General features: G+C 39.4%; 1 protein-coding gene and 1 long non-coding RNA gene across 8 annotated transcripts in view; one reads left to right on the top strand and one right to left on the bottom strand.

The window, feature by feature from the left end:
• Positions 1 to 13,793, bottom strand: part of SYNPO2 (synaptopodin 2) — a 169,525-nt gene that overhangs the window by 133,282 nt on the left and 22,450 nt on the right. The gene's annotated exons all lie outside the window — the stretch shown is intronic.
• The window catches only part of LOC114902712, a 114,532-nt gene that overhangs the window by 87,021 nt on the left and 13,718 nt on the right, over positions 1 to 13,793 (top strand). For 3 of the 4 annotated variants that reach the window (XR_003795587.1, XR_003795588.1, XR_003795585.1), the window contains 2 exons: positions 5,167 to 5,429; positions 7,341 to 7,447. This is a non-coding gene — a long non-coding RNA (uncharacterized LOC114902712). The remainder of the gene's footprint in view (positions 1 to 5,166; positions 5,430 to 7,340; positions 7,448 to 13,793) is intronic. The other variant, XR_003795586.1, reaches the window with a different exon arrangement.

Below are 13,793 nucleotides of genomic sequence, written 5' to 3'. Positions count from 1 at the left end.
ATATCCCCTTCCTCTTGTGTCTCCCTCTCACCCTCCCTATCCCACCCCTCTAGGTGGTCACAAAGCACGTAGCTGATCTCCCTGTGCTATGCAGCTGCTTCCCACTAGCTATCTATTTTACATTTGGTAGTGTATATATGTCCATGCCACTCTCTCACTTTGTCCCAGCTTACCCTTCCCCCTCCCCGTGTCCTCAAGTCCATTCTCTACGTCTACGTCTTTATTCCTGTCCTGCCCCTAGGTTCTTCAGAACAATTTTCCTTTTTTTTAGATTCCATATATATGTGTTAACATATGGTATTTGTCTTTCTCTTTCTGACTTACTTCACTCTGTATGACAGACTCTAGGTCCATCCATCTCACTACAAATAACTCAATTTCGTTTCTTTTTATGGCTGAGTAATATTCCATTGTATATATGTCCGGTTTATTTTTTGCTTCTGCTCTCTCTTTTTCTCTTCTTTCCCTTCCTCTCTCCTTTCTCTTCCCATCCATCCTTCCCTCTTTCCCCCTCTTTCATTCTTTCTATTCTTCCTCCCTTCCTTCTTTCCTTTCTCTTTATCTCTACCTTTCACTTTTTTTTCTTTATATGGCCAGGGATCAGGATCTTTCTTAAGTGCTGGCAAAGAAGCAGTGAATAAGATAGACATGATTCCTTCCTCAGAGCTTACAATCTTCTATGGAAAACTGTTAATTAAACAAGTGTTTTTATTACAACATTAGCAGTGCTATATAATCAGGCAAATACAGTGTAGGACAAGAGCACATTTTTGTGGAATGTTTAGTTCATGAACAAGAAATAGTTCATTACCCAGGGTTTTCGAAGTTGGTTTACATTTTACTATGTAGGTATTTATGTATAAGTATATAAATACAAAAATACAACGTAAGCAAACTGCCTCACAGTATCGCAGGGTGATTAGGCTAATCCTCTTCACCAGACATTTATAAAATAAAAGAACAGACGAAAGAAAGATTAAAGAAAAAAACATCATTTTGTATCTATGTGGGGATGACCTAAAACTTTCTGAGTAATGTCTAATCTTTCTAAAGAAATGTCACTGCACACATTTGGATGCCTTTGGACCTAGTCTGGATTTTCAAGTCTCAAAGTATCAGTTATGACCTAATAAGACCTATGCCATCCGGTTTTTTCTTGTTGGGAGAAGCTTTTTTTCGTTTACTATAGAAAGACATATTTTAATTGTATTTCTTCCCACACAAGTTTATATGCAGGTTGACAAGCTTTCTCAAACATCAACACTTCTGATTCATCATAAGGGTTTTTTCCTGCAGTATAATCACAGATGACTGTTTTCCAAAAGTTTTTTATAAGTTTTGATCCTGACCAATTAGCAAATAAACCCCTACATGGACTGATTAGTTCTGAACAAACCTCTTGCCATAAAACATCAACACTTCTTACAGGGTAACACATCAACAATTATGGTTCAGTTCTAATTTACTGCGCCTACTTGCCTTCTTGGAGGATGGCAGCAGGCCAGGCAGGAATATCCAGGCTGGCTTGAAAGCTCGTTCTGGTTGCCTAGCAAACCTCCTGTCGTAGGAGCCTGGCAGCCCGGCCTCTACAGAGCCCGAGCACCCAGCACACACCCTCCTCCTCCCAGGATGAGGTCCAAACACAAATGCTATTTTAATAACAGAATACTTTCTTCTTTTCTGTAATCAACCCATGTACCTATTTAACACAGAGCATTATAAAATTAAAAATGGGGGAGAAGTAGTTGAATATTTCTAGATCAATATAATTTCCTGACCAATTTCTGTAGAATATCAGCACAACACAAATAAGTAGGATGCTTTTTTCAAGATAGATGGCACAGCTAAATTTTCCAAAAATTTAAATATCCATATAGTATATACGTAAAACTAAGGCAACTACTAGATACCAACAGCAGCAACAGCCTTTGCAAACTCTCTGTCATCTATGCAACATTAAACATCCATCATTTTCCAAAGTTCTGTCATGATTGTAACTCCTCGGTCGTTTTTAGGAAAAAACAAGCTCTAGAATAACATCCTTGAAAGCAACTCTGGGTCAGCATGGCCACCAGTACGTATCATAAAGCAGATACAAGTCTCTACATTCATAGAGACATAATATAGTCCTGTCTTGCAGCTATACTACTAGAATGTATAAAATGTAAAAGTTATTTTTTTTGACAATTCTACTTTTCCAGCACAGAGGGCTAATGTTTTCAAACATAAATGACACTCTTTCTCTTTCCCTGTCTCTCCTTCTATCTCTCTCAGTCCCTCTACCTCTGTCTCTCTCGTGCAATTTCAAGAAAGCTCTGGGAAGCAACATGGTAATGGAGAAATACTTATCTGAGAGTCAGGGCACTTGAATCTAGGTTCTGCTCAGACACTGCCCAGTTGCATAGCTTTCAACAATTCATTTTACTTTTCTGCGCCTCAATTTCCTCATCTGTAAGAGTACAGGATTGACCAGGGTAATTTTAGGGTCTCTTCTGATTGCAACATTTTATGTCTTGTCTGTAAAATTAAAGAGAATCCAAGAGCCACTATGAGTTAGAAAAATAAGAGTAAATATCTGAATAATGTCAAATTTTGATTTTTTTTGAATGCAGAAAGTATCTGTGGCAGGAATCTCATCTCCTCTGCTCCACACCTGCTAGGCTCCAGGCTAGGCTGTGCATGTTGGACAAGCTAGCGAGCTAGGACTAAGAGGAGGTTTTGGTTTTTGCTGAAGGGGAAAGAAGACGACCCCAGGAAGAGAATGAAATAGATGGTGTCTCCATAAGTATGCCTCTAAGAAAGAGGTGTCAATCTACAGACAGGGATGGTCTAGGCAGGGGCTAACAGAGGGTGAGTCCCTGCTGCTTCTGCGTCCACTTGCTGAGGTGGGGAGGGGAGCGCATTCTCACTCTTTATGGACAGAAGCCCTGGGGAAGCGGACCGCCCCCGCACTGCTGGGCTTTGGCAGACTTAGGAGAGCTGGAGGACAGCACCCTGGCTCCTCTAGTGAAAGGCACGTTTGACTATCATAGTAATAATCTCCTTTATTACATTTTATAACTTATAGCATCTTACAGTCTTTGTTGCATTACACCTTTGAATAATGTGACTCTTGTAACTGACTGTATTTTTCTCTATGCTTTGACTGCTAGAAAGTTCATAGACCAAACTGCAGCCTGGCTCTCAGGGTTACTGTGCACTGTGTGATTTTGTACAGGTTTGCACTGCATATCTCCAGGGGGTGCTGTGTTCCCTTTTGAGTAGGTGTCAGCGCCATTTAATCAAGGCAGAAGAAGTAGTCCTTTAGTCACCCTTATTATTCTTTCCCCCTATCTCCAATGGGTCATCCAGACCTTTCCACTGCATGACACAAACATTTCTTAACCACATCCTATTCTCCTCAACCCACTGCAGCTGCCACAATTCACATCCTCACCATATTCCACAGTTGCAACAGCTTCCTAGCAGCTCCAGATATGTATAAAACAGCAGAAGGTTTTCTCCTCTCCTGGAGGGCTCAAGAATTATGGGAAGAATTTTCACTGTTGCTCCCTATCACACACTGACAGGACAAAACCTAAGATCTGTATCAGGGTTTACAAGGTCTTCCTAATCTGGCCCTGCCCACGTCTCCAGTTACCTCCTATAATCCCCAGCTCTGTTCTCCATTCACGGATGTGTTTGTAGTTCCTCAGACATACACCATGCCATGCCTCCTTGCCAGTTCAAATATTGTTCCATCTGCTCCAAGTGCATTTCTCCTCGAGAAAAGCTCCTACCCTCTCCCCTATGACACTGCACATTCTGGAGGCAGGGTCTGTGTCCGACTGATCTTTGTTTTGCTGGTACCTAGCAAGACGGGGGTAAGGGATTAAGAGATACAAGCTACTATGTATAAAATAAATAAACTACAAGGATATATAGCACAACACAGGAAATACAGCCAATATTTTATAATAACTACAAAAGGGAATATAACCTTTAAAAATTGTGTAACTATTTTGAACCCCTGAAACTTATATGATATTTTACATCAACTATACCTCAATAAACAAAATCTCAGAAGTTTTTAGACCTTTTTAAAATGTCTTAATAAATAAACAGACAAATAAATAAATAAAATGTCTTGGGGTTCTGAGGCATCAAAGTTGGGAAACTGTCACACTGAGCTTTCAGGGTACCAGCTCCCTATCTATAATTGTAACCCAAACTCAGCAGGCAGAGGGTTATAATCACATATTGCACCCCTAAGTTCATGGAGAACTCTTACTTATCCTTAAGACAGTTCCCACCTCCTTTTCCTCTGAGTATACTGGAGACAGAATTAAACTGACCAAGTGATGTTAATAATAATTAAATATAGCTGCATTCAGGAGCTCTATTAGGGTTAGACTTTAATGAGCCTGAAGGTAATAAATGTTGCTCAGGGAAAGTTATGGAGCTCAAGATATTTAGGCTTTTGTCCTCACAGAACAGCCTTAGAGGATAAGAAAGAATGACATGGATCATAAGCCCTGACACCTGGGTCTATATTAAAGGTGGAGCTCCTGATATTTAGGTGATGACAATGAACTATGACTAGCAAAAAGATGCAATAAATGGAGTGGGCTGTGGGGGTGGAAAAAAATCAGTGCATTATTTCCAAGTAGGCTGGGCTTTTAAGGCCAATAGCCGTGTGATTCGAGGTTGGCATATTACTGGCTGGTGAGTCTAGGTGGCAAATCATATCTGATGCGTCACATGCTAATAAGTCCAGGTAATGAAACTGTATTTCCTTGGATTCTCTTGCTATATCAGCAATATTTTCCATCCTGATGCTTCCGGTTACACGTTTGTTTAGTTACCATGGCACTGAAATGACCACATTCTTGAAACTTTGGTGCCCTCCACAAAATTAATTAGACTGTAAACAGAAATTCTAGCAAAGTGGTACATCTCATCATGCAATGAAATTACCAGTGCAGCTGGGAGCATATGCCATGGAAGGAAAAGGAGAATCACTCTTACTCTAAGAAAAAATCGGTTATTGGATTACTACAGCTACAAAGACTGTGTATTAGGTTTTATGTGCCTAGGACGGCAATTTGCAGAATAGTTTTCAAAATCCCAGTAATATGTTGGCTACTCAACTTCAATGCATAATATTGGGGCTTTTGCAACTGACAGACTGACAGAAACAAGACTGGAGAGAAGCTGCTTGATTGCCTCGAGAGTGGCCTAAAGGAAAACCGCCCTTTAAAACAGTGGAGATGCCAGCAGGACAGACTGTCACTTTCTAAGAACTGAGCTTTATTCACCTGGCCAGAGAAGATATAATCTGAAAGAAAATTTCTCTATATCTTTTTGGAGATTCTTCAGCCCTTCACACAGAAATGGTGTGTCATACATCTTGGGACCAGCGCAGATGACCCTGTCAAGTGGTTAAGAAGGTGGGCATGAATGCACAGGGGCAGGAGAGGAAATGCCAGCAGGCACAACCCATCAAACATTGAGCAAAATCCTGGCCTTTTTTGCTCTGAATCCCCTTTTGGCTTCTATGTTGCCAGTACATTAGGTGCATGTTTGGGGAAATATTTCTACCCTCTTAAGGTCCATGTTATTATTACTAATGAATTAACTCAGAATGCTCATGGCTTTGTTCCATCCCAAAAGATAACACCTAAAAGGCAATGCCAAATTAAAAATTTCTATCATTTGCAATCACGCCACAAGACTCTCTTCTGCTAAATCTAGATCCCCATGCTCTGAAAATTAAAAATGGGCAAAGATTTCCTGCAGACCTGTACAGTCCTGGAGTAAGGGTATACCCATGACAGAAGAGATTGTTTTCGATATATATCCACTGGGGAATGCTACACACCCACACAAAGCTGCCAGGTACTGCCTTTCACATTTAAAAGCTGTGATTTACTGACAGATATGTAAAATCTGATGTATTTAGTCAGCTCCTGTCAACCACATGTGTACTGAAACACAAATTACATAGAAGTGCTAATTATTCCAGCTGAGATCAGCATTAATTGAAACTTAGAATAACAATCCCCTTAAAACTTTCTTGAAAAACTTGTTGCCACATGAACTCCAGTGGTTTTTGTTTTGTGGTTTATTTTGTGTTTGTGTGTGTGTGTGTGTTTAGTGTAGCCTATTGAGCTATCTGTCCTTTCCTCATGCAAGGAATTTTTCATAAGGAGAGGTTCAGGAAGCTAAGGAAAGGAGCTACATTATAGAACACACAGGTTACACTGATGTTAAGAGCCAGTATCCTCTCCAGTGGGTCTGCAGTCTGCAGGCATGTCCTCAGCTACACCCAACAGCCAGCCTCTGTATTCTAGGAGGGATGACACAGGTCAGTTAACCATCTTGTTTGTATTTAGAGCTAGGAAGCAAACTTAAAGTTCAATATTTGGGGTTTTAGATTACATACTACGTGTGAAATTTAGCTAAAACGCCAATTTTCCCAAGTTGCCACCATGCTGTGTGTATGGCTGAGACTTTCCCCCCCCAGGTATATGCAAGGAACCTGGATACTGCAGTTCCTTTATTATATATCCATGACATGTATTGTTTTATTTACAAGATTTACTTTGTATTTTAGCACATATGTATAATTAACAATATATGCATAGATAGGGCCAGCTAGTCCAAATATGGTGAAATTATACTATATAGATGATACTTCCAGTAAAAAGATCTTATTTCTTCTTGACAGCCTGAGCCTATTAGCTGTCTGAAATCCCTAGGTATAAAGTGATTCTTATAGGACACTTTTCCTTGGAGTTTAAAATGCAAGACAATGGGCTTCCCTGGTGGCGCAGTGGTTGAGAGTCCGCCTGCCAATGTAGAGTATGTGGGTTCGTGCCCCGGTCCGGGAAGATCCCACATGCCGCGGAGCGGCTAGGCCCGTGAGCCATGGCCGCTGAGCCTGCGCGTCCGGAGCCTGTGCTCTGCAACGGGAAAGGCCACAACAGTGAGAGGCCCGCGTACTGCAAAAAAAAAAAAAGTAAGACAACACTATGTCTCTCTATCCTATTACAAAAGCGGCCTTATATTCACAACTAACAGAAATCAGAAAATGCCAGAAGTTAATGTACTGGAAACAGCTGTTGACCCTTTTTGGTTTTATAAACAAATATGGTATTTGTATGAACATGTAGGTCCCAAATGAATATGTAGGTAGAAAATATATAGGTCCTATGAATATGTAGGTAGAAAAGAGTTAAGAGCAACACCTATTTGACCATCCTGTCAGGCTAGAAAGTAGACAGTTGTAGTTTCCTCAGGGAATTCTTTAGAAGGATAAAGTAAGGAGCACCACCAATATGGCATATTTTTCCTTGCAGAATGTATCATCCACCTGCGGATCTTGGAGCAGAAAACCAATCTATTTTTTTCTCTAAAACTGAAGGAGTTCTTGAGGGAAGGAAACAGCCCTGTACATTATGCAGAGGTATGTCCACTTCAGATAGTATCTGATTAGGACTGGTAACAAAAAGAATTTAACAGTAACAAATTTTCCGTGTGGTTAACTGGAATTACTAAGTGGCTAAAAAATTAAACTGAAGTACAAAAACATGCTTTCCATGTGAGTTTTCCTTTGACCTTCACTCCTTCCTCATTTATTTAACCATTCTATGAGCATATGCTAGACACTAAGGATGCAAGGATGAATAGGATACAGTCCCTACCCTCCGGGTGCTCCCAGGGTAGTGAAGGAAACAGCCATATGAACAGGTAATTATGAAACAATGTGTTAAGTGACAATGATATGCAGAGTATTATAAAAATATAGAGGTAATTCATTCAGGGCCTAGACACCTCACCTTCTGAGGAGGTGACAGAAGTTTGCCAGGTGAAGGAGGAAGAGAATTACATATTGAGGGAAAAGCAAGAGTTAAGACAGGGCTTCCCTGGTGGCGCAGTGGTTGCGAGTCCACCTGCCGATGGAGGACACACGGGTTCGTGCCCCGGTCCGGGAAGATCCCACATGCCGCGGAGCGGCTGGGCCCGTGAGCCATGGCCGCCGAGCCTGCGCGTCCGGAGCCTGTGCTGGAAGAGGCCACAACAGTGAGAGGCCCGCGTACCGCAAAAAAAAAAAAAGAGTTAAGACAGATGACCAAAAGAAAAAAAAAGCATATATATAAATATAAATGTATGTATCCATGCATATATGCATATATGTGAAGAGTAACTATAAGCAATTGGTGTTACTGAAGTTTAAAGCTCAAATAGTTTAAAAAATGATAAGGCTAAAGAGAGCATCATCAGTAAAGGATCCATTTTTCCAAAATTAAAGAGCACTTGCTTTAGTCTGAAAGCCATGAGGAAACACGGAAGGATTTTAATTAGGAAAGTAGCAGCGGCCAATATATGTTTCGCCAACATCACAACAGCTGGCAGTTACGTAGAGGATAGATCTGAAGGTAAGATCTGGGCTAGAGACAGAGACATGAACAGCATTATCATAATAGGGGCAGTAGAACCTCCGAGAAGGAAATAATCTCCTAGGGATAGTGTGCAGACCAAGAGGCCGTGGGCTGACCATGAAACCCTACAGCATACCCACACTTAAAGGCTAGGTAAAGAACTTAGGTGGATTTTATTAACAATCTTCCTTGGCCGGAGGAGATTATTCTTGATTTGGCCGGTGTGCCCACCTACTGCCTGGTTATTCCATGATTAGATTGGTGTCCAAAAAAGAAATGGTTTCATATGTGTATTTTGAAAATATTAATTTAAGATTTATTTCATCCTCAGCAAAATTGTTCCAGTATGCAATTTTAATAAAGTTGGAGTATGAAATATATATTTCTTATTAGATCACACCAAAACTACAAAGAGTTTTCTTGATGGTTAAATTACCTTACAGTGTAGAGAGAGAAAGCATAGGAAATGATTGCCTTTCCTCTGTTCCATGGTGGGTTACTTTATTCTTAGAGCCCATGCATGGTCCACGACAGAACAAGTACCTGGTAGTGTGCCCACTGTAGGTGCCAAGAACTGTTGTATCTACTCTAATATGTGTGAAGCTGGATCACTTAAATAAAAGTTGTTCTTCATGATATGGGTGATCTCACCCACTCCAATGACTTCAACCACCAGCTGCACACAGATGCGTTCCAAATCCTTGCCTTTCTTCTGAGTTCTGGAGCCTTATGAACAGTTGCCAACGAGGCACTGTGGATGGCCTCCAGGGACCTCCCACTTCAAATGCAGAAAAGTAAACTTGTTTTCTTTCTCATACACACGTTCCTTCTCCTATAGTCACTATCTCCAAGAATGACACTAAAATTTGCTCAGTTACCCAGGTCAGCTCAGATTCTTCTATCTCCTACACCACCTCTTGCAACCCTTCAACCACCTAACCCTACAGAATCTAATTATTTTGATCAATGGTCTTCATCTCCTCTTTTCTACTCCTCATCCTCTGTCCTCTCCTAGCCTTTAAGTCCCTCACCCAACCAATCCTAACTCCAGGGTTTGATCATATTATTCCTTAAACGTGTAAAATGTTTTTAGTGGATTCCCATAGCCTTTTGAAAATTCTGACTTCTTAGAGGCCACAAGTCCCCCCATGATGTGGCTCCTGTCTAACTCCCCAGCTTTATGTTTCGTCTGTGGCTCTCCACCCTCAGCCTGCCCCACACGTTCACATTCAACTATACCGTTGAATGTGAATTCAATTATATTTTTTATATGCAATTCGATGGACTTGGGAATCTAAAATAGTCATTGCATTACCTCTGACACACTTGAACAAGAATTAAATAATTTCTAATTTACTCAATAATCACCTAACATAACAATACACGTCATGTCTTTTGGCAAAAACAAAAACTAGATATATTGAGTTAAAAAGGCAAATGAAAATCTTATCCCGATGTTTGAATTAAGTCTTTTTTAAAAATAAGGAGGAATTCCCTGGCGGTCCAGTGGTTAGGACTCCACGCTTTCACTGCTGAGGGCCCAGGTTCAATCTGTGGTCGGGGAACTAAGATCCCGCAAGCGCACGGTGCAGCCAAAAACAAAAAAATTTAGGAAAATGCAATCTATAAAATTTCCTTTTAAAAATTACTCTCTTGTTTCACACAGTCTAATTAGAGTCTGTTTCATTATAATTTTATCTGAACTCTATATGCTGTAGTGCAAACCCTGTGAGTCATAGGATAACTATTCCCAGTTTGTAGCCAATTCTCCAGAGAAGCGAAGGAAAAAAGAAACAACTGCCTTTTAAGGAAATCAAACCTGTTTCTAGAGATAAACCTCTGTCCGTTTCTATTGGAACATATTCTCAACAACCAAAAAACAGAATACTATAAAACACAGGTCTATTGGATGAGCCATGTGGAAAATACGTCTGTAGGTTTATTTATTGTTTCTCCTATGTCAAAATCTATTATTCATAAACACATTACATAAACATGTGCACCTGGACACATGTGAAATGGTAAAAATAAAAGGACATTTCTTTCTCTGCAAACATTACAACATCTGGTCGCAGTTTGGAATTATATTTTGGCTACTCTGTTAAAGAAATTTGTTTTTAAAAGTAAAAAAAGAAGAGAACTTGGAGTTTCTAGGAACCTTATAAAACATGAAATTTGTATTGCAAAGCATTTGTATAGAAAGCTGAATGGGAAAGACTGTAAAAAGTAGGGCCACGCAGCAGGCACTGTTCAATTAACCCCTCTCTGCCTAACTCTACAATTTGATGGGAAAACTATCACTTCAGTTTTTACTTCTCTCTAACTCTGCTCATTCTCTGATTTTGAAAAGTGAAAGAATATAAAATTTTAGTATTTGGAGGCTTGACATTTAGCTATTTTTCCAAATATTTTGCAACTGTTTTATTCTCCTTACATTATACCAAAATATGCCTGCCACTAGTCTTTTTGTCAGTGTCTTGGACTGACCTAGAAAAATGACTCCTGGCATAATCAAATTCTTCTTTTAAAGTAAAGCACAAGGGATTGATGTTTATCCAGTAACACAAATCCATTTTTACAGATTGAAATATTTTTAGTGTTGCTACCTGGAAGTCATATATAATAAGAAATACACATATACATGTATGTACATATATCTACATAGTATAAAACCAGGTTTTGTTTTTGACTAAATTCTTTCCTACTTCTCTTATCCAAACAACAAAGCTATAGCTGAAGAATTCAAAAATTAAAAACTTGATTCCCGGATATTGTCACAACACCCTAATGCCATTATTCAGTCAGAGAATTGCAATGGTTGAATTCTATGAATCTGAGGGGGGAGGGACTTGTTTTTAACCAAGTTACTTTTAATCAACTGACAGGGTTTAATATGAAGAATAGGTAAAATACTTGTACTAATCAATATGAAGAACACAAATAACCTAAAAGAAAAGTATTTTAAAGATATGAATAGGCAATTCACAGACGAAAAAACACATACAGCCAATAAACAAATGAAGAGATATTCAAATTACCTGGTGGTCAGAGAAATACAAATCAAGACCACAAAGAGATAACATTTTATACTTAGAAGAATGGCAAAAATTTAAAAGTCAGATCAAGTGTTGGAGAAGATGTAGAGGCACAGGGTACCTTAGGCATTGCTGGTGGAATTGTAAAATCATGCATCAATTTGAAAAAGAGTTTTTTCTCCTAAACCTGATCATTTACAAATCTACGACCCAGCAATTCCACTCCTGGGTTTATAGCTAAAAGAAACCCTTGCCCTCTTGCAGCAGGAGACATGTTCCAGTAGGATTGCTCAAAACAGCAAAAACCTGGAGCAGCCCACATGCCCCTTGACAAGAAAATGATAAGTAAACTGTGAGATGTTCACATGGTGGAATACTATACATCCAACAAAACAAATGAACAAGTTGCAGCCATATGGATATATCCTAGTGATAATATCTTAAGTGAGAAAAACAGTCTCCAAAGACTAAATACAGCAGGATACCCTTTTTATAAAGTTAAAAACAACTAAAATTAAAATATCTACTTCTTAAGAATGCATACATATCTAATAAAACTATATAAAAAGAAAGGCAAGGGGGCTTCCCTGGTGGCGCAGTGGTTAAGAGTCCGCCTGCCGATGCAGGGGATGCGGGTTCGTGCCCCAGTCCAGGAGGATCCCACATGCCGTGGAGCGGCTGGGCCCGTGAGCCATGGCCGCTGAGCCTGCGCGTCCGGAGCCTGGGCTCCACAACGGGAGAGGCCACAACAGTTGATGAATACAGAATTCAGAATGATGCTTACATCGAGTCAGGAGAGGCAGAATGATATGGTGGGAGATGGGGGTCCATCATGTTAGATGTAGGTTATTTTTTTAGTTTTTGGTTAGGAAGTTGAGGTCACATGTGCTTATGATATTATTAAAAATAGCTTAAAAATGTGCTATGAACTAAGGATTATAATTATTCCAATTCTGTGCTCCTGTTGTCCAAAGTAAAAAAAAAAATTGAAGTAAAAAGAAATTCACAGTCTGGCTCAAACACTTTGGAAGGCATTATTTTTTAGAACAAATAATGACCTTATTTGTTTGTTTTTCTGTTCTTTTGAAGGACATTTTTACATTAATATTTTTCATTATGTAAAGAATACTTCCCTATATCAAAGTAAAACATATAAAATATCAACATATTTAGCACTAAGTCCAATGGATTTAATCCTTCCCTAACAACTCTGATTTTGCTATAAGAGTAACTATTGATACTTTGTCTTTCTCTCTCTTTCTCCTTCCAATATCCTAAAAAACACTTTCCCGGACCATCTTTTCCCTCAAGTAGATGCCATCTTTAGTCTTTCTGTTTTCTCACCAGTCACATCCTATTTGCTATCTTTCTTTCACTGCCAAACTTTAAATATAATTGTCTATACTTGTATCTCCACTTGCCCTCCTCTAATTCCCATTCATTTCCCAGCCACTACTATGTGGCTTTCAGCCCTACCGTTCTATTAAGAAACGATCACCCAAATCTTCCTCTGTGTCAATGTATGGTCTTATCATCCTTTTCCTTGAACCATGAAATATTTGTCACTGATAACCCGTTCCTTAAAATACTCTCCTTTCTTAACTTATCAGAAATGCTTATGCTCTTTCTATCTCTCTTGTGACCTCTTTTAACTTCTTTTATTGGCTCCTTTTTCTCTGTCCATACTTTATAAATTGGTCTTCCCAAAGATTCTGTCCTCTGGTCTCTTTGCTTCTTGCTTCATGTATCTCAGCTATTTCCCCAGATACTCTCTAGTACTGGTAACTCTCCTGAGCCCAGACCCATGCTCTTAACGCTTCATTACATAGCTCCTTCTGGATGTCCAAATTCAGTTTATTTAGAATTAAATTTATTTTCTTTTCCCCATAATTGCTCCTCAGCCTCCTGTGAAATCTTTCAATAAATGCTATATCCATCCCTTTGTCTTCCAAGATAAAACCTCCAAACTATAGTCCATTCTTCCCCTGTTCTTGCCATCCACATCTATATCTTTCTAATTTGTTTGTATTTCTTTCTTTCTAAGCCCCAGTGCCCTTAGCCTAATCTAGAGTCTCATTATTTGTCATTGGGAGTATTATAACCACCTCCTAATTGTTCTCCATCCTCCAAGCTCCACACTTCAGTCCATCTCCATATTACTATCAGTCATCTTTCTAAGCATGCACCAGATTGTGCCAGTCCCCTGTTCGAAAATGTTTAATGAGAATTTGAGAGAAAGAGTTTCTAACAAATAAGATGATGCATTTGAAAGGAAGAAGACAGTGGCTTTTAATCCCTGGTTTTTCTCAATTTCTCAGTTAATAAACTTGAGAGA

Source organism: Monodon monoceros, unplaced genomic scaffold (genome assembly GCF_005190385.1).
Source record: "Monodon monoceros isolate NGI ecotype Baffin Bay Population unplaced genomic scaffold, NGI_Narwhal_1 Super_Scaffold_20, whole genome shotgun sequence".
In the NCBI taxonomy this organism is placed as follows: Eukaryota; Metazoa; Chordata; class Mammalia; order Artiodactyla; family Monodontidae; genus Monodon; species Monodon monoceros.
This window is presented reverse-complemented; position numbering and strand designations above follow the sequence as displayed.